This window comes from Acipenser ruthenus, chromosome 13 (assembly GCF_902713425.1).
Source record: "Acipenser ruthenus chromosome 13, fAciRut3.2 maternal haplotype, whole genome shotgun sequence".
Lineage (NCBI taxonomy): Eukaryota > Metazoa > Chordata > Actinopteri > Acipenseriformes > Acipenseridae > Acipenser > Acipenser ruthenus.
In genome coordinates, this window is record NC_081201.1 from 35,957,157 (window position 1) to 35,979,279 (window position 22,123).

Here is a 22,123-nt window from a genome sequence, read left to right on the forward strand (position 1 = left end):
CTAATATTTATTTAGTTATAAAACGAATGCTGATTAAAGTGCCAGCGCAGCTTTTCTTCAGTACAGATACTGTATCAAAAGGTAGAGACAGAAACAGAAGTTAGACTGAGAATTTGTTTATAGTTTGAACAACATCTGTACTGTATTTACTGTAAATATTGCATGAATCACTAATAGAATTGGGGGACATGCTATAGGAGCGTTACATCTGAGGCGCGATATTACCGAGAGGGAGCACTCTGTGTGTGTGTATATGTGTATATATATATATATATCACAGTAACAGATCCTATCCCCAACAACAAGAAGGACTTCTATACTAGATATGCTTTGAAATATGTAAATATCCAGACGAGATGCTTCAGTTATTAAAATAGAAAATACACATTTTCTTCCCCTCTGTTGTTTTCATGCTCCTAACACGGATATTATTGCGGTTCCACATCCTTCTTTGTTTCAGTAAAAGTTAGGCTGGTTTGTGGTAATGGTAATTTCAGTTCCCTCCTAAAATGGTAAAACATCCCGCGTTACATCTCTTATCCTATTTTACGTCACCTTACATTTGAGCAATTGTTTCATTTGATGCTGTGCATGAGAAACTGCAAACTACAGATTTTAATATAAAAATGCTGCGCTCAGACAGCTCTTGTAGTTTTCTCTCATATTCACTAAATGAAGAAAATAAACAGTACTTTTTTTTCAATGTAGACATTTAATGATTGTGTCAAAACTACAAATACATTTTTTTGTAATTGTATTGTAGTAATTGTGCTAATAAACTAAAGAAATAACTTTGATTAATGTCTCTGAGTTTAGTTTACATGGTAAGTCAATGGCTAAGACATTTGTAGAAGTAAAAGGTCACCTTTTGTCAGACACATATTATTATTTATTTCTTAGCAGACACCCTTATCCTGGGCGATTTACAATTGTTACAAAATATCACATTATTTTTACATACAACTACATCATTTTTTTTTTTTTTTTTTTACATACAATTACCCATTTATACAGTTGGGTTTTTTTACTGGAGCAATCTAGGTAAAGTACCACGTTCAATCTTGGTACAGCAGCAGTGTCCCCCACCTGGGATTGAACCCACCACCCACAGGTCAAGAGTCCAGATCCCTAACCACTACTCCACACTGCTCCCCTTTTTGTTCTGCTTTTGAAGGATCATTCGTGTTCTTACCTCTGTAAGCAGAACAAAGCAACAGCTTTAGTATTCCCTTCTGGAAACTGAAACTAGAATAGCTGCAATGGAGCTACTGCTGTAATCTATTTATCATAAGATAGCAATAAAGCAGGCTGACCTACAATTTCTCTGCAAATATTTCTTTACAACTTTCCTATTAAATTATTCTCAAGGAGGGATAAGCCTTTTCATTTTGGACTTTGGGGTTTGGATTATACATAAGAAAAGCTCATTTTAAGACAGTTTGGATGTACGGTACAGCTTGTCAGGTGGATAATGAAGCAGTGTTCATCAAAGAGAAATCATATAGCCCACAGAGATCTGAAGACACAGCACAAATGTCTTCATGAGGAGTCATTAATATATGCTACAGCTGTTCTACTCCACAGGTAGAACAACACGGTGCAGGGGGATACCTTCAGAATTGATTAAAAAAAATAAAAATACTGGTTTACTTACTGATAATTAACTGGTAATTAAAAGCAACCGGATCTTCCCCACAGTGCATAAAAGGTGTTTTACATTAAGATTTCATAGACACCTTGAAATTCTCTATATAGTTTATTTCCATTTCATTAACCTTTGGTCTGTTCAGAAATTCAATAATCACAGCAGAAGCAGGTTATTTTTCTGATGAAGATTGCATTTCATTTTTCGAGCAGCAGGAGATGTGTTGAAGCTTTTCAGTTATTAAAGAACTTAATAAGAATCCTGCATTATGGATTATTATCACAAAATCTCCTGGATATTGTGATATCACATTTATCATGTTATAGGTGAACACAAACTGGACTGATGTGCAATGTGTGGTTTCTTCTGTAGACTGAGTAGCTGTCAAAAATTCAAGGATTTATGATAGCACAGTGCAATCCAGTATTAACTTTGTATTACTAGTTCTTCTATATTTTAGAATAAAATTCACGCTGTGTGTATATTTTCTGTATTGTTGTGTAAGCCATCTTCAGGCCAGGACACCAAAAAATAAATAATAATAATAAACCAACAACAACCTAATATTGAATTAATTTTAGAAAAGTAGGCCAGCATATATTACAGGTCTCAATATTATATTATATTACAGGTATAGAACTGGATTCTCATAATGGCTTTGAGGCAATACAGTGAATCTTAAATTAAATCGAGGTGTATTGCTGGTCTCTGTGGAGTACAGAGGAATGCAGCAATTCATTTTCAAAACCAAACCAGCCGTTCCTCTTTAGCTGTTTCACCCAATGGTTGTTCTTCAGACTAATTGCAGTTCTATTAACATGTTCCACCAAGCTAATTCAGTACAGGAAAACCTTGCTTTAAAGCCACCTCAGTAAAAACAACACATTTATACAGTCCCCATTTGCTCCTATTGATGGTAATATTAAGCCCCCTTCAATATTAAGGTCACCCCTCTGTATTCAGGACACAAATTAGAATGTAAGGGCAAATGCATCCCAGAAATCACAGACAACACCCATGAGCTCTGAAGAATAACGAGTCATGAAGCAACAAGAAGGGACATGCCCTGTCACAGCTGTACTGGAACACTGAATGAAAATATCAAGAGGCTATTATTTTAGATAGTGGGAAATGATCAATCTCAAGGCTAGTGCATCACTTATAAAACCACTGTAGTAATGGCTTTCTGCATGAGGTATTAATTATGTTACATCATGTGTATGTGTGTGCCTTTTATAGTTAAGAATCATTATGTTTAAATTGTGAGTGAATGCGTTTTTATAGTCGTTTTAATGCATTAAAAGACAAAATGGACACACCATGCCACATTACACGTGGCTGATCCTGAGACGGAGGAGGTATTTTAAAAGACAAGATGGATGCGCCATGCTGAATGTAGCACGTGGTGGACCATAAGGTCAGAGACCACCGCCCCCCTTTCCAACAGAGGAAGTATGTGGTAGGCTTGCCGTGTGTAATAAGAGAATGGCTACCTTGGTTATTGGACAGAAACCAATCGGGATGTAGGGGAGTCAACAATTGCTTACAAAGGTATATTTATCAAACATTGTACAGTTTTGTCAGTCTTTTCAACTTTTTCGAACTGACTCAGTGCTTTATGATACAAACATATCATGCACTGAACTGTACTGAGGCCTTGTCTAAAGTTAGTTTGTAACTCGTACACATGTGTTTAGATCGGAGGTATACCCTTCTTTCATATAACGTATTTTTTAATCAAAAATAATTTGTCAGTTTAATTTTTTCACTACACCATGATGTTTGTTTCCCTAACATATTCTACTAGACCGTGTCTTGAAGACCATAGCATTTATTTGCACCAAAAGAGGTCATACCATTGTGGCTAAATATAAAACTAGTGGAGGGTGACGCAGGCATTGCACATGTGAAGGTGTTATTATACACATTGAAAACTGAGCACCCGATAACCTGAAACGAGATTAGACCAGAGATGAGTATACACAGTACTGTTTGTTTATATCCCATTTGAGAGTAATGTAAGAATGCTCTCTTATTTTATTGTTCCCTCGTGTATAATAAAATGGGACAAAAAATAGTACAGCTATTACATAAGCAGTATCTAGTAATTATTTATTTTTATTATTTTTTTGCCTGTGACAAGTAGTGCTGTATCAATCCATTAGAGAGTGTGAATTTTGGGAATGCAAATTAGAAATGTTCAAAAAGAAAGTGATGTCAATGGGTGATGTAAAAGAAAGGCAGTACCCTGAATTTAACATTTTATTAAACTTAATCAAGTTTAGGGGACTAAATTCCCTTGGGGTGGTTTACACTCAAAATGTGTATTCTGAACACAGAATGGCCTGTGTGTGAAACAAGTTGTGAACAAGAAGGTAGGTCAAATACAAAGTATCTTCCTTTCCCTAACAGCACCCTTTTTTATTTTTTAGCTTGAACAGCACAGAACAGTCTGAAAAGCACTTGACCCATTTTCTGTTCATAGGAAGGAAAGGAGACAAGCCGATTGAGATTTCTCGTTTTACCTGAGCATTTGCTATACTCCCCACTTCATTTGTCTTGCTGTCACAACTCAGCAAACCCTAACTCCCTCCTCCCACCTTTTGATGTTTGCTGCAGTATCTGAGAAACATCAGCAATCTAATCATGTAAACTGGTTTCCACGCTTTTCTTGTTCTCGGTTCTCATGGTAAAATCTGAACTCTCCCATGTAAAGCCCAAATATGACAATGTGTCATGTTCATAGCTCTTGCTTTTCTGTTCAACATTTTATAGGAAACATAGTTAGCTGACCTAAAAACATGTATTTTACAACAGCACTGTAAGAAGAAAATGGTAGAAGAATTTATCTCAATGAAGATTAGGTGCCTTCAAAAATGAATGCTGTACCTGATTATCCTTAGTAAAAAAAATACTTTGGTTTACCATTTAAAATTTTACCCACAAGTCAAATTTGTGTCACTGTTGCACTTTTTCCAAAAACAGCTTTTGACTTAATGAACTGCACTTTATTCATGTAGAGAATAAAGCTATTTTCATCATTAACACAATTTGCATCTGAAAGGAAACAAACACCATTACAATTCTAAAATGAGAAAGAAACAACTTAAGACTACTTACGAGTTCTTAAGATAAAAGTTTCTTTATATCTAGATTGGTAACATTATTGGGAGTGTTTCCCCTTTCTGAAAATTAAGTTACAGGGTTGCTATATCAATGCTATAGGTAACTTTTCATAACAATTACACGCAGTCCAATCACTTCTAATACATGTTATGGATTTTGTTGTTTAGGTGCAACAGTGTCAGCAGATCCGCCACTTTCATGTTTGGTACAATACTGATGGATTGTCCTATTGGTTTATGTTTTTTACTAATGTGTGATTTTTAACAGTGTATTTTTTGTTTTGTTTTACTGAATGGGGGTTAACTGACTCACATTGTATCATGAGATGTTATTGCTCAGATTACAACCTTAATCTCATTAGGATTGCGATTGGATTACTGCTCATTTGGCAGTGGCTATGTGAAAAGCATTACATCAGTGCACTAATTTCATAGATTTATTGATGTCAGCTGATTCAATCAGGAGCACATGATATGATTATATATAGATCCTGGAACATACAAATGCCACACTCAGGAAATGAGCCAGACTGGATGCTGTAAAAGACAAGGATCAGACACTGGATATTGTACAGATCAACTGACCTAATGTTTTGCTTTATTATTATTATGGCTCAGAATATTACTTGTTTTAATACAGTGCAGATACATAAAATCACTGAAATAAATAAAATACTTTTCATTACATCTGCTCTTATTGAGGTTTTAGTATTAATTCATTTTTAATGCACCCTTACATTTTTTGAAAAAGCTAAATATTTCAGCACATATTTATTTTAGATCTGATGATTATCCTTGTACGCACAACTGTATTGTCACAGTTGTACTTGCTTAAACCAAAGTTATTGTATCTTGCTCTTAATTGTATTATTACTTGTACTGTGATACTTGAAATGTATTTGCTTACGATTGTAAGTCGCCCTGGATAAGGGCGTCTGCTAAGAAATAAATAAAAAAAATAATAATAACTGTATTAGTTTTTACAACTTTACATTATGTTCCATTCTTGGGCACACTCCTAACACGTCCCAAAAGAGACCACAAAATGTAGAGTGAATCTAGCCTTTTTCGCCAGCTTCCAGATATGTTAATAATTAATCATAACTTATTCACATAAGTCATCAGGTTAACTTGTTCATGTTTTGATTGTACCCTAAAATGCATCAAGAAAATATGATTAGCCTCCTAACTAATGTGGCGTGGTGGAGGTAATTAACAACCTCACACTGAAACTGTTCTAAATGCTGACTTTGACCTCCTGCAAGTAACACGTCTGGCTGCCAGTTTTCGCCACTGAATATAGTAACATAGCTGCAGGGGACGTTTCACCTCTTTTTCATCAGTAATTTTACAAAAGAATATGTATGTCAAAGCCCAAGCCTTTAGGGATCAACAGTACATGGACTCTATAATAGTCCAGTACACCAGCTTCTCACTCTTGTATTAAGATCAAACAATAATGCACAGGGTTACCAAGGTTACACTGCCCATAGTACAGTGTGTGGTCTTTAGATACAAGTAGAACACATGTCTGCTCCTATTGTTCGTCATTATTTATCAAACACTGTAATGGCTCCATTTTACTGACAGTTAAAGGTCTGTACCGACATGTTTGACAGCAATCTCAATGACACATTTGAATTCTAATGACTCTACAAAGTGTCCTACACTGCAAGGTTTGGCTTCAGGGGACTCAATTGTGTTATGTAACCCTACTTTATGAACAGATGGTAAACACAGGGGAGACTGTTATGTTCCAGCATTATTAAATGCGATAATGTTAACAAGAGAGTTCAACAAGCTCTCATCACAATAGGCCATTTTGACATTATAGTATTGACAAATAGATCCATAGCACTTTTTTTTTTTATTGGTCAGAAAAGTCTGTCGCTTTTGAAATGTTTTGTTTGCCTGCAGCAGCCCAGAGCAAGATCTGGTTCATACTCCTGCCTGCTCTTTGAAGGGTGCATTAAAGGCTAATGCGTGACCTCTGCAAATGAGTACCTGCTCACCTGTTGTCTGAAACTGAGACTGATAAAATATTTCTTTATCTTTCTTCTTTATCTCATGGTTATGTGACCTAAAATTGAGGCCTTTTGTATATTTGCATTTTAAATACATGTCAAAGACATTTTACTATTACGCTGTAATATTATGTGACACATTTACAAAGGATTTCTACTTTTTACACAATGTAATTTCAATAAGTATGCACATATCTTGATCCTATGGTTAAACCAAACCATTGAAAAGATATATATATACAGTACTGTGCAAAAGTTTTAGGCAGTGAAAAAATGCTGTAAAGTAAGAATGCTTTCAAAAATAGACATTTTAATAGATTATATTTATCAATTAACTAAATGCAAAGTGAGTGAACAGAAGAAAAATCTAAATCAAATCAATATTTGGTGTGACCACCCTTTGCCTTCAAAACAGCATCAATTCTTCTAGGTACACTTGCACAAAGTCAGGGATTTTGTAGGCATATAGTCAGGTGTATGATTAAACAATTATACCAAACAGGTGCTAATGATCATCAATTCAATATGTAGGTTGAAACACAATCATTAACTGAAACAGATACAGCTGTGTAGGAGGAATAAAACTGGGTGAGGAACAGCCAAACTCAGCTAACAAGGTGAGGTTGCTGAAGACAGTTTACTGTTAAAAGTCATACACCATGGCAAGACTGAGCACAGCAACAAGACACAAGGTAGTTATACTGCATCAGCAAGGTCTCTCCCAGGCAGAAATTTCAAGGCAGACAGGGGTTTCCAGATGTGCTGTCCAAGCTCTTTTGAAGAAGCACAAAGAAACGGGCAACGTTGAGAACTGTAGATGCAGTGGTCGGGCCAAAGAAACTTACTGCAGCAGATGAAAGACACATCATGCTTACTTCCCTTCGCAATCGGAAGATGCCCAGCAGTGCCATCAGCTCAGAATTGGCAGAAAACAGTGGGACCCTGGTACACCCATCTACTGTCCGGAGAAGTCTGGTCAGAAGTGGCCTTCATGGAAGACTTGCGGCCAAAAAGCCATACCTCCGACGTGGAAACAAGGCCAAGCGACTCAACTATGCACAAAAACACAGGAACTGGGGTGCAGAAAAATGGCAGCAGGTGCTCTGGACTAATGAGTCAAAATTTGAAATATTTGGCTGTAGCAGAAGGCAGTTTGTTCGCCGAAGGGCAGGAGAGCGGTACACGAATGAGTGTCTGAAGGCAACAGTGAAGCATGGTGGAGGTTCCTTGCAAATTTGGGGCTGCATTTCTGCAAATGGAGTTGGGGATTTGGTCAGAACTTAATGGTCTCCTCAATGCTGAGAAGTACAAGCAGATACTTATCCATCATGCAATACCATCAGGGAGGCATCTGATTGGCCCCAAATTTATTCTGCAGCATGACAACGACCCCAAACATACAGCGAAAGTCATTAAGAACTATCTTCAGCGTAAAGAAGAACAAGGAGTCCTGGAAGTGATGGGATGGCCCCCACAGAGCCCTGATCTCAACATCATCGAGTCTGTCTGGGATTACATGAAGAGAGAGAAGCAACTGAGGCCGCCTAAATCCACAGAAGAACTGTGGTTAGTTCTCCAAGATGTTTGGGCCAACCTACCTGCCAAGTTCCTTCAAAAACTGTGTGCAAGTGTACCTAGAAGAATTGATGCTGTTTTGAAGGCAAAGGGTGGTCACACCAAATATTGATTTGATGTAGATTTTTCTTCTGTTCACTCACTTTGCATTTTGTTAATTGATAAATATAAACTATTAACATGTCTATTTTTGAAAGCATTCTTACTTTACAGCATTTTTTCACACCTGCCTAAAACTTTTGCACAGTACTGTATATATATATATATATATATATATATATATATATATATATATATATATATATATATATATATATATATACAGGACTTGAATCTTGTGTTTAAATTCTTTGACATATCCACTCTGCCTGCCATCCATTCATGCTTAACCCTGTGTCAGAATATTCACATTCTCCTTCATCATCCCTCATTCTTTACATCCATATCCGTCAGATTATGCATCTCATAGATTCACCCGTCCATGAAAACACCTGATCTCCATGCCAATGCATCCATTTGCTAAAAGAACCACTCTGCTGAAAGAACCATACCTACTATAAGCACATACAACGCACACTAATTAAAGCAAAATGTGTGCAACAGTGGATTGATTGCAATTTCTATGTAAATGTGTATCAAAAAGAAACCATTGGCTCTCCTATTTACAGTATACAGTACAACTCAATTCTGATACTGGAGAGTATCCACTACAATTTGCACCAAAGAGTATTCATTGTAAATATTCTATGTGCCTTGCTTTGGGAATTGTAAAAAAAAAAAAAAAACCTAAAACATAATAGGCAACTACAGGTAGCACTCTCTTTTTTGTTCTGTTTTACATATTCAAGATCAGAGGAAGAAATTAATGCACACAGTTCTTTACATATTCAAGCATATGTATTTACACAGTCACATACACACACTTACAAATAATTTCAGAACCTGTCAGCTCACTGCTTTTCCAAGACGAACACATAGTATTTATGTGAACTGCAGGCTTAAGGCATTTCAAATAGGATTCCATACAAATTCACAAGGGGCTTTGTCTTGTGCTTATTCCTTTTAATACGCGCAATACACACATGAACAGTATTTTCATTAGGGCTGGGACAATGCATCGATGCATCGAATCGTTTGAATAACCATCGGTGGATAAAATAACCGTTGATGGTTGGAAAAAAAAATGCATCTATCACTTTTTTAATAGGACCATATTAGGACTGGCAAAATTAAAATGAGGTCTTACTAATACATTGTAAAGTTTTAACATTACTTCCCTTGATTTAAATTAAACACTTTTCACAATATATCCAAGCACCTTGTTGGCCTTTTTTTATAGCTTCCCCACATTGTCTAGATGAAGACATTTCTGAGTCAACAAAGTAATATGTCAAGGGATATGGAGACATATACTGTATGCTTGATCCTTCGAGCATAAAAAAAACTACCATTCAATGAAGAATCATTTACAGTGTCTGATGCTGCCACCATGCCCTAGGTTTGAACACTGTGCATGATCCTGGTACAGTTACCTAGCTCTTTTGGTGGAATGATTTCTTTACCCTCAGTTCTGACTCTTAGCTGGAATAATAAACGTTCTCCTACAGTACAGTTTCAACAATGAAGATCTTTAAACAAAAATCACAAGCAAACAAAGAACGCAGGCAGCCTAAATGAATGAACTACTTTCAAGTCTTTATATTTCCCTGTGCCCGAGCAGTAAAAGTGTGCCTTCATCCATCTTCCCAGCAGTAGAAGACATGTGCTGCTATAAATACCTGGAGTGCTGCAGACAAGGGCGGAATATTTAATCAAGCTAGCATATCTTAGCCTGGTTTTCTATAGGCATCTGGATGGGGCTGGCCTCACTATCCACTGGGTGTCACAACAGAAGGAGGAAGCCAGAAATAGAAACGAAGGGGCTGGTGCATACTGAGGTTTCAGCTCTGTATCCTTCAGGACTCCTGATTTGTATCTTATACAGAATAGAGCAGAACAGGTCAATTACAACCTGTCATGTAAAACCAAGAATGGATCAAAAGTCTAGGTCAGGTATCCTTTTCTGTTTCCACAGTGCAGGCACACAGGACAGCTACCGATACTGGCTTGTAAGAACGTGTCTACAGTGTAGAAATAGCACATGCAGGAGTGGTATAATCTCATACTCATTGCTGTGCAGGCACATTGGATGCCTATTCTTGACGGAGCACCCTCTAAGGGATAAGAGAGCATCAGTATCCATGGCCAACCAGTTCTTACAGTAGGTCTTCTTTTTAAAAAATGTCTTGTTCTTCAATAAAAGATCAATCTTTTTGTTCTCATCATGACCAGAGAAAATATGGGCATAATTTATAAATCAATTTCAACATGCTGAACCTCTATTAAGTCAGAAAAAAAGACTTTGCATTCTGAATACACGAAAGGTTGCAATGTTATAATTCCACCCCCATTCATGACTCCCTGACCGTGTAGATTGAATACATAACATTTAGCCTTTGTATTATTGTTAATTTGATCTTGAATGCTCAAAGGCAGCATCAAGGGAGAACGATGTTGAAAAAGACAAGCGCGTCTTGCAGTTCTTTCATATACAGTAATCAAGCCTGACTGTCTCATTCCTCCAATCCCAGTTCATGTTATGCCTGTTGCCCCTCTTGAGTTCTAGACAAAAGGAGCAACGCCTGCGGTCTGATTGGTTTACCATGGCTGTCAGCCATTGCTTTGTTAAATTGATTTTTGTGCTCTTAAAATGACTGTCCATGCCTTTTCGAAAAAGACAAAAACCAATACAAAGCATGAATCACTCAAAATGCATTCAGGAATTGACTCCGCCACAAAGGGCTACAGAATTGTTCAGCCACTGAATACATATACAATTAGGAAGACCATAATTATGACTATTAGTAGTCGTAGTAGTAGTTGTAGTAGTCGTAGTAGTAGTAATAGTAGTAGTAGTAGTAGTAGTAGTAGTAGTAGTCGTAGTAGTAGTATGGTGTTATTGTTTTCATTGTGCTTTTCCTCTCATCATTTTATGATTATCAATAGCTTAACTGGAACTCCTTGTCTCATTTTCTTGACATCTTGCTCTTATGTGTTTTTACAGCTGAGTGACCCTGTCCCTGAGGCACCAGAGTGTGAAATGACTTGTTCAGTGCCATAAATTAACTCAGTCTGAATGCCATTGGGAAATGTCATTTTGAAACTGCTGCAGTACTACTTCGATAATCTTAATGCCAAGCAGTGGGAAGTCATCACTGAGTCTCTGTCCTTGGCTATCAAAGTTGCACCACTCAGCATCACCACATTGTTCCCTTCAGACCATAGTTTGGGCTACAAGCTCTTAATACTCGAATTTGTCATAAGCACATTTTTTTGCTTTGACACACTTTGAGAATCTGGCCCTTTATCTTCACAAAGGGGCCTCGAGAGGGGTTGACAGCCTGTACAATTGGTCACATGTGCCTGTGGTTATTAAGCCACTTCTAGTCAGATTAACCTCTGTACCATCCAATATACTAAATAGTGGTATAAACTTTTACATGGAATATACACAAAACTTCCCAATAAGTGCCGCAGTGCAAGGAAACCCAGAATATGACTGTGGTGGAGTGTCCCGCCCCAGAATATGACTGTGGTGGAGTGTCCCGCCCCTATATATATGTGCACTGTGTTATTATTATTTGTGTTATTATTGTTTGCGGCGAGGATGAAAGTCGCCGCCATTATTTGTTATTGTTTTGTGTTTGTGATTATTAAAACCTCGTGAGGATGCGTGACTGATCAGATACTGATTATTTAACTAGCTGACAGTCACGCATCCTTATTAAACTCGTGCAGACTATGGCCGAGGGGTAATAAGATAATTAATTAATAGCTAGTTAACCCCTCGGCCAGAATATAAAAGCCTGCAGCTGTCTGCACTCAGGGAAGAGAGTGTCAGAGGAGAGACGTAAGTCTGTGGAGAATAGAAATAAACAATTTCTAGGTATGCATTTCCCACACTATTAAGGATAGGTCATGGTCAAACAGTTTCTGAGTAGGAGGACACAAAGACTTCCCTTGGCATTCGAAAGTAAAAGCAAGCATGGTGGGTACAAATGAGGAAGTTCTGTGGAGGAGGATGGGTCAAAATGGGTTGGTGCTTCAACTGGCATTAACTGTCTTTGTTATTCTGTGGTAACTGAACAGCGTGGGGGGAAATTATATTTTATTTCGACTGCATATGAAACAAAATGGTAGTATTTCACATTACTTCTTCCTTTGACCTACTTGAAAAGAAATTAAAAAACAAGCCTTTTGATTTTTTTTGGCTACAACAAATACCAATTGAATGGAATGCTCCTGGTGTTTCATTAGTCACATTTCCACTGCTTATTTTCTAGTCAGTATTTTCTTCCAACATTCCTCCTTGAATATCCCGACTGGAAGTGTTTTTGCTCATTAACTAAACATTAAGTTTAAGCCTGTTATTATTTATCCCAGTGGGTGTCATTCATTGACAGAATAATAATATATCTGCTGTCAAATAAGTCACATGTGCTATAATTTAAGAACAGTTATCTTAAAAATAACCGGAAATATATATCCTGTGAATGACAAACAATGGCTATTGACTTTAGAGATACAACCTGCTTTTACAGTGACATATCACTCACAACATCAGTTATATACAGACACACTGACAGATGAACAGGTTCATCTGTATATCCACAGAAACTAATCTGTCTCAATATATTTAAAAACATAAAAACATAAGAAAATGTACGAACTAGAGGAGGTTTTTCGGCCTACATAAGCTTGCCTGGTTCCAAGTAACTAATTGATCTCAAAACTTTGTCAACTTGGGTTTTAAAGGATCCAAGTGATTCTGCCTCAACAGCATGACTCGGTAACCCATTCCATACCCTCACTACTCTCTGTATGTAGAAGTGTCTCCTTCCCTCTGTCCTAAGTCTAACCCTGCTTAATTTCCAACTGTGCACTATGGTCCGGGTTTCTGTATTATGCTGTATTGGTTAGGGTTAACTATGTCAAATCCTTTTAAGATTCTGAAGACTTCAATCATGTCCCCGCTAATTCTTCAGTTTTAGGCTAAATAGATTCAGCCTTTCTTCACAGCTCATTCCTTTCAACCCTGGGATTAGTCTGGTTGTTCTTTGTTGCATTATTCAACCTCAACATCATAACCTTCTTGGATATAAACTTTTGGCTATATACCCAAGCATTCTGTTTGCCTTTTTGATTACTTCTGCACACTGTCTGGTTGTTGACAGTGATTAATCTATTACAACATCAAGGTTTTTATCTTGGTGAGCCTGTTCCAGTTCTATAAATTATTTGATATTAAATTGCATTTGCTACATTTCTGGTATGTCACAAATGGTTTCTAGTGCTAATGTAAAAACAGTGACAGTTCCCCTTCAGCAAAGAATACTAATGGTCATTTTACTCTCTAACCAATAGTTAGTTATGGAATTGGCATCCTTTTTTGTTGAACCAATTCATTTCTTAGCTGAGCCCAAAAGGCATGTCCCTGTAACTACTTACAGCAGTAGGTTACACAGTACAAGACATCTTCAATCTGTTATAGCTAAGAAAGCAATACAGAAATGGAAAAGGGGATCGCCCCATATTCAACCCTAGAGCTCATTTTCTTAACAAGAGCTAACCTTCCTAAAAATGTAACCTTCCTAAAAATGTAAAACAGAATACTTGTATGAGACACTGTCTTTCAACCTACTGACCTATGCTTCCTTGCACTCGACAAAATCCTTACAGTGCTCTTGTACTGTCTAGGAAATCAAACTCATGCACATTGTGTTTACAGTCGGAATTGGAACTCTAGCCGACTCAGAACACACTTAAACGAGACAATTGAAAATATGTGAGAGCACTGCGTAACCATGGAAATATTTCGCCTAATAAAACACTAGATACCACACTGAAGGCTCTCAAGGTTTATGCATTATCTTTGCTGACATTACTAATTCATAATGATTCATACAGCCAGTGTGAACATTACTACTTTATATATTTTTTTTAGTTCATTTAGTTTTTATTTATATGTGTATGCTACAGTCATAATCCATATAATCCTTATTGTTGTGTCCAAGGATGTTTTTGTGTATAAGGTGTTTCAAACAGTAACTAACCCTTGGATCATGTACATTACCGCTAGCCCTGAAGAGTAATCAATAAAGCTGTTCTGTATTAGGGTCATGACAATCGCACTGCCAAGACTCTGAAAGTAATGAATCCTGAAAGAATGCACTCTCCCTATCCTTTCTTCCTTGTTGCCTCACAGCTACAACACAAATGAATCTAGACAGGGGAAGCTGGCTCAACTGCACATTTCAGATGGATGAAGCTTAAAAAACGGGGTTACATTTAAAACCAAGACTTGCCTTAATGCACACTCATGTAAAGAGGTTAAAATTACATTTCCCCATGCAATCTGCCAGCAAGGATGCCACTTTAACAGACAAGGTTATATAATGCACAGAGCCATTTATTATATGAGGCAATATTAGAAAAGTCTTTTGAAGCTTAGAAGAAATGGCTGTGATTGTATTAGGAGGAAACAGGTTCTTGCTCTGACTAGGTACCATCAATACTGCTCAGAGGGGTTTAGTACTTTGACACATGACATTTAAATTCTACACCTTCAGTATAAGCCACTTTCTTTAAATACTGTGGTAAGCTAACATGACAAGCACTTGCACCGATGCATTCAATTATAAGCACTAATAATTTCAATATTTCACGTAGCACAAAAATATGCTAAGGTTTTTTTTTTGTTTTGTTTTTCATTGCCTGTCACTGTAAATTGCACAAGTGGGGTACAAGGAAAATTCCAAAGCAAGAAAATACTGTAGGATTACATTTATAGAAGCTTTATAACTGGACAACTTACATTTAAAGATTGGGGTATTCATGTTCAATTTAGAACCTTATTTTAAGTTAACATATACAGTATGTCCAACTTATTTCAGTAGATGTTTTACGTTTTTAATATGTTGGTTCACCCTACATATTAAGCAATACTGGTATACTGTATGTATCTTAAATGTATTTTTTGGCATAGCCTACAATGAATAATAAGAGTTTCTAACATATTCCTTAGCGAGCTTCGTCACATAGAATATACTATTAGCAAAACCTCACTTACGTACCATAGGAACTGGTAGTGTCTTTGCTGTCCTCACAGCATGTTTTAGTAATAGGAAATGAGTTCCTGTTCTGGTACTTACAAGCAAAGTGAATATTATTTGTACGCTTCTTTGGCACTGCCTATTGTGTAACAGTCCCAAGGCTTTGTTTCATTTACTGTAGGCCAGTCTTTACAGCAGGACACGCAGGACACAACACCACCTCAAAGGCATTTGTTTTGCTTTGGTTCAGTTACTAATCAGATACAAAAGTGTATGTTTATCAAGAGTACACAGTGACTTCAATAGGATTTTTGTTTGTTTGTTTTGTAATATCAACCCATGTTTACAATGTTGTCCGCAGTAATGTCTTCTGAGGACTCTTATGCAGTTATGTAACTTTAAGAGCCGTTATTTCTACAGGGGAGCATCATTTATTTTTTGTTGCAGCAATATCAAAAGTTGACACAAGGTCTCATTCTATTACTCGCACTCAAAGTCCATAGTGTACTTTCTTTTATGTTCCAAACAAGCAACAGGTAAACTCTCGGTAAGTGCTGGCTGTCCTGGCTGGAGTTCAAGAGCTAACAAGCCTGGCAGTAAGTGGTGTATAAGGACACTGTCTGGTGCTCAGAATCACAACATGTATATAATACCCAACAACACACCATAGCCAATCCCCCTGTAGTTATGGGTTGTATGTCAAAACCTAAAAGCATTGTAATTACTGTAAAAGCTTGAAGTCATGGCATGGGTCAAGACAAAGGCTGTGAAAATCAGTGATGAGACACCATTAGTGATAAATACGGAGAGTGCTGATCAAGCTTTTTAAATCAATGTATTAGGCTTTAGCAGCAGGAGTATAGGAGCCCCTTTTCACATTTCATTTTTTGCTTGGTTTTTACTTTATTTTTTATTTAGAGTGCCCAATTATTTTACCCCCGATTTTCTCCCCCATTTAAATGTCCAATTATTTGTTCCTCTCACCGCAGCAATTCCCCACACAGCTCAGAAGAACAGAAGGTTCAGTGGGCGTCCTCCTATTCCACAACCAAGCCAGATTCCTCTTTTAGGCGCCTGGTCGGTAGGGTCCGCTGTATTGCGATGAGGAGAAACAGTCCCCGACGGTTTTGCCTCCCTAACATAATAATGTTGATTTCACAACAGAGAGAAAAATAAAGTGCAACCATAAATACTGTAATTTTAACAGAGATAAAAATAAAGAATTATTGTTAGATAAAGGTTAAAGTATTATGGCATTTCAAAACCCAGTTAAGAACTGAACAGTACATCAAGCTAATTCAGTTATCCTGTCTGTGAAAACTATTGGATTTTATTGGTATTTTATTTATTTTATTGGTATTTATTATTTATTTATTTTTAATTCCACATGTGGCTTGACTTTCATGTGGTCTCTCAAAATATATTAACTAGCCTTTAAAGTTCACTTGTACTGTAGTTCTACCAGGTAAACCCTTTCAAGAATGTCCTGGGGGAAACATAATTAAAATGGAAACTGATGCCCATGTCAGAGGCAACAGATACAGCTTCCAAGTCATCTAAGTGTTGAACAGTCGCTTGACATCAATGCAAACTGATGCTGCCTGTGGTCAAACTAAGACAGGGAATTCAACGGGGCAGGATTTTTTTAAATGTATATCACATTGTATTTGTTAATAAACTTAATTTAATAAGACTTTTAAATATATATATAAAAAAATGTGACTGTTAAGAATGACACTTCCACTTTAAACGTACATTTCCTGCAAGACTGTGCTGACACTTAGGAGTCAAAAAGCAAGGGCTATGGTTCTTTAAAAAAAGACAAGGATGCCCACTGCAGAAAATATTAATGAATATGAAAATACATGCTCTGGACCAGCACTTCACCAGTACCAAGCTAAAAATCACATAACCAGACTGTGAGTTCCATGTGTCTGTCTGGCATCAAGCTCAGAGCTGAAGGTTGACTACTCCATGTCACTTTTGCAGCAATAAGATTCAAAGCCAAAGCGATTCAAGACCATGTGTGTCTTCCCAAAGGAACAGGGGGAAGACCTGACAAAGACCCCAGTCACTAAGAGCACACTGAGGAGGACATTTTAACAACACATACCAGCAAGCTCTTCAATAGTACTCCAACTGTAATCATTCTAAAAGGATGTAACTTGACACACATCCCTAATACACAAACCCACACATTTAATCGTGTATGCTGCACATGCACACACATTTTCCGCAAGTAGAAAAACTCATATTCTTTCTATGTATGTTTCTGTTCCCTCTGCACTTCTTTTCTTAAGATGGATCCCAGCCAGTTGAAACATTAATTATTAAACCTAATTATTAATTCTAATTTGCTTTCATGTAGAAGGTGTTTTTTTTCTGCAGTGAATGTTTACCACGTTGGTCTTTGTTACTTGTTTTGGCAGCAACACAATATTGGGAATAATAAGGGGGGGAGAAACCAATGGTAAAGGCAGTTTCCACACGGGATCAGAGAAATAATCAGTCACCCTGTATTTGTCAGCATTTCATGGCCCAGTTATTCAGGAACTGGTGTAGATGTACTAGTGCTCTCAAAAAAAGCAGTGCTAGTTCTGCTAGTGCATGACTTCTGTATGTGGAAGTCATGCAATTGCAAAACTAGTACTGCTTATGTGTGGAGAGGAGTGCATTGAGGTGAACAGCTCAAAGTGGTCTTGATTATACCTCGATTATACTAAACAGTACAGTACCCACATCTCACACAGATTACTACCCTTTAACCAATGCACATTATTTTTAAATCAGTCTTGGTCTTCAAGATTGCTATGTTCATCAACATATCTTAAAACTGAAATCCATCGTGGTCAATTTAAAATACATTTTTAAAAAATCAATACTTAATCTATTACTTAGTTCTGTGTTTGTTTTCTTTCCACTGAGTTGTGTGCATTCTTCGTCTGTGCACAGAATGCATAACTGTGTAACTGAGAAGAATGGAAAAACACTTTTATTTTTATTAAAACAGGAACTTTCCCGTACGTGTTCAATCACTATAGGATTGTTGAAGTGCTACACAGGTGCTATACACTCTGTGCTAGAATTGCTTTATGCCCTGCTAATTACCCTTTAAATGGTTCTGCTGCTAGGGATATAACAATGAGTTTATCCATTCGCCTCATAAATCACCATTGCAGTAACCCATTTATTGGGATAAAATGAAGAGCAAACATCCCACCCAGTCATTCTGCATTGGTAGTAAAGAGTTTCATCAGTCTTGGTGGGTTTTTAGTGCAAGGTACATTTAGACTGTACTACAGCACATGTCGTTTAGGTAAATTTTGATCCCCACCCTTTTCTGCGGTCTTGTATAAGCTACGGCTTTTGTACTGTATATGTGATTATTCACAAGGTAGTGGGATGCAGTTTTCGGAACTGAAATTGGAATCTCATTATTAAAGAATAACGAAGGAAATATAAATAAAATGTTGCCGTGATTTATTGGAAATGTTTGTTGAAGCATGCTATTTATATTTATAAACTGAGCATAAAAGCTGGGTTCTAGAGCAGAACGAGCTACAATTGTAAGCTGGCGTGTTCACAATTGTGCATCTTGGAGACACGGTTAGGGCATGGCTTGGTACGGCTCCAAAAGCAGTAATTGTGTGAAACTGGAGTCCGACAGGTACAATAACGACACACTGTACTGACACAAATCGTACTCCCTACGTATCTGTATCATGCATTTACCTGTACAGGTAATATCTCAAACATTGACCCTGTACAAACAGTCAGAACTTGGGAGTGATTTAAAAATGTCTTTAACAACAGTTTAAAACTGTTTAATTAAGATTAAACTGTATTTAAAAATCATAACACATTATTCAAATAACTCACAAGCTTAATCTTTGTAAAGGGTCCGGGGCATATGTTATTATTTCTGGTCAAGAAGCTAAAAGTTTACTTGTTTGACCGCTAATTTAATTGCACACCGGGGCGAAATGTGAGCTTTGCAACACATTAGAGACCAGAAGTAACAGATGTTTCGGATAGAAAACTGGAATCAATCAAAATATTCTAAAACAGACAAAAGGAATAGATATATTTATTTTGCAGTCCATTTATAGTCATACTAAATGATAAGAATGTACTCATTTTTCTACATTTCTTTTTGTACTTAAGGTTTTTTTTTTTTTACCATAATAGTGTAAATATATATCATCTTGTAAAATATTATGCCTCAACCCAATTGACCTCATGTGGTTCCTCCTTAAATATTATCCATTCTTGATGTTTAAGCCATCAATGTGGAGCAAGGATTCAGCAGGATGGCAATGTAACAGCACAGTATTTTCTCTATTTGTATACGATACTAATGGAAATTAGTAAAATGACAAACCTCATTGAAAGAGATATGTCTGTGATTTGTATTAGTTTCTTTTAGTATCACAACACATCTTAGAATGAAATTGTTGATTGTTTTATAGTTATGGATGATACCACCTGTAGAATTAGTGTGCTTTCATTTAATCCACAACACAGATGATGTAACCACAGGTACAAACTCAATCGGTTGGTTTAGGTCATAGCAACTTAATATAAAATACAAAAGAAGCAAGAACCTGATTGATGATACACAACATGATTAATTTAGAGAAATGGTTCCAAGAAACTGAACAATGTCACAAAGAATTAACGGTGTATCTCAGTATTTCTTAACAGGATGATTACAACTGGCAATCCAAGCATATTCACAATGAGCATATTCTATGATGTAGAGCATAAGGAGGAAACGCAAGGGAGCATTCCATAGCAAATAGACGCTTTATGGAGAAATACCGTCCGAAGATGCGCATCTGATTCAAAGATCCCAATGGTCACCGAAAACACTGCTGCATTCCGTGAAGGAAAGACCATTCACCACTAGGTACAGCAGAAGCAAAGTGGATAAAGGTTTTGAAATGTGGCCCTGTCTAATGATGAATTTGAAAGCGATTGCTCCCAGAGAACCAATCCTGTACTGGAAATGTACTTATAGTAGAGTAAAACACAATGGGGAGTTGAAAACATGTCTGAAAGCGATATCATTATTAAGATATCGTGCCTCGGAGGCTCAACACTAAAGAACTTCTGTATTCACCCCATGCATGTGATGTACTTTAATCATGGAGTCTGTGGTGAGGTTCTAATATATACTACCAGGTGTCTATTCAATTTATCTAAGCAGCAGTGGATCTAGATTTCCCATGCTTAGATAATTGTGTATTAAGCTATCTGTGTGCCAAGGTTACTAAAATCAGGCATCTAACAGTGCAAGTCTCTTAGGTATAGTTCTGTCTGTTTATGAAAACCACCAGGAAGGTTGTTAATGATTTTCTTTCCTTGACAACTAAATTTAGTACTTTTGCTGTTCAGATCCGTTGAAAAAGACCATATGAATAGATCTCTTGGAAATTTCTTAATAATAATATCCTTGCTTAAAATTGCATTGATAAAGCTAGTGAAATGAGTTTGCTGTTAAAAGTCAATAGCTCAGGAACCTAACACCTGCAACTGTAAGAATATGTGTTCTTGCTGTGGATTATAGATCCTTGGTTGTAAAACTTTTTTTTTTTTAACCAGCTGAGTAAATAGATGTATAACCGAATATTGAGAGTATTGTTTGGAGAGACGCGGAAAAGACACAAACAGCCCTCCAAAAATCACTCCCAAGGGGTCTTGGCTCATTTGGTGAAGTGATTCTGGGTCATTTGGTCAGATCTGTGTGGACAAAAACAAAAGCATCTACAGTTAATGAAAGCTATTTTTCTTCTACAGTACAGCTGAAGGAATTAGAACAACACTTATTTGTGTGTGTTTTAGTTTCTTAAAGTTGAAAAGAGACTAAAGAATGGATGTCCATTGAAGAAAAACAATTTCCTTAATATTCTAAGAAGGCGGTCCCTTAATAATTGCATTAAGGTTCTCTACAGACATTCCACTGCTGATTTAAGTACCTGCTTCATTACTGCCAGTGGGACAGTGATCTTAACTGAGATCAATGCTCCAAAGAAGGAAAACTAGACCACAGGCCATATACCCCCACTCTCAGTTATTATGTATGTCCATATAGTGACTAACGATATAGCATCCTAATCAATTTGATATTGGTTCTCAGCATTAATTAAACAATCTGCTAAATCAGCCATTTGGCAGCTCTGTAAGCCATAAATCTGACAACTTGATTATGTCAGGACTATTCTTGCCAAGTGATACTATAATAGTACTTCCTAATGTATGCCATATGCTGCTTTCCTAAAAGCTAAACTAATATCGTTTCTGGAAGTGAAGGCAGGCTGCAATTTGATCTAAAAGAAATACAGTTTTTTTTTTTTTGATTCCCTGAAAATATCTCTCAGATCCAATCTTTCTTTTTAATGTCCTCTCTAGCTAGTTACATAATAACCTGTCATTTGTGTGATGAAATATAAATGAATCACATATTTTATTTTTATTTGCAATATTCATATGAGGGTTTTTTGTACCATATGCTCAATAGCGCTGCTGTTTGTTAGTTCATTTTAGGCATTGTTAATAAACCCTCACTGATTTATTGCAGAACACAGTCTGTCTCTGCTGAAT

General features: G+C 36.8%; 1 protein-coding gene across 2 annotated transcripts in view; it reads right to left on the reverse strand.

The window, feature by feature from the left end:
* Positions 1-22,123, reverse strand: part of LOC117417787 (serine/threonine-protein kinase 32C-like) — a 50,584-nt gene that overhangs the window by 25,888 nt on the left and 2,573 nt on the right. The window lies entirely within an intron of this gene.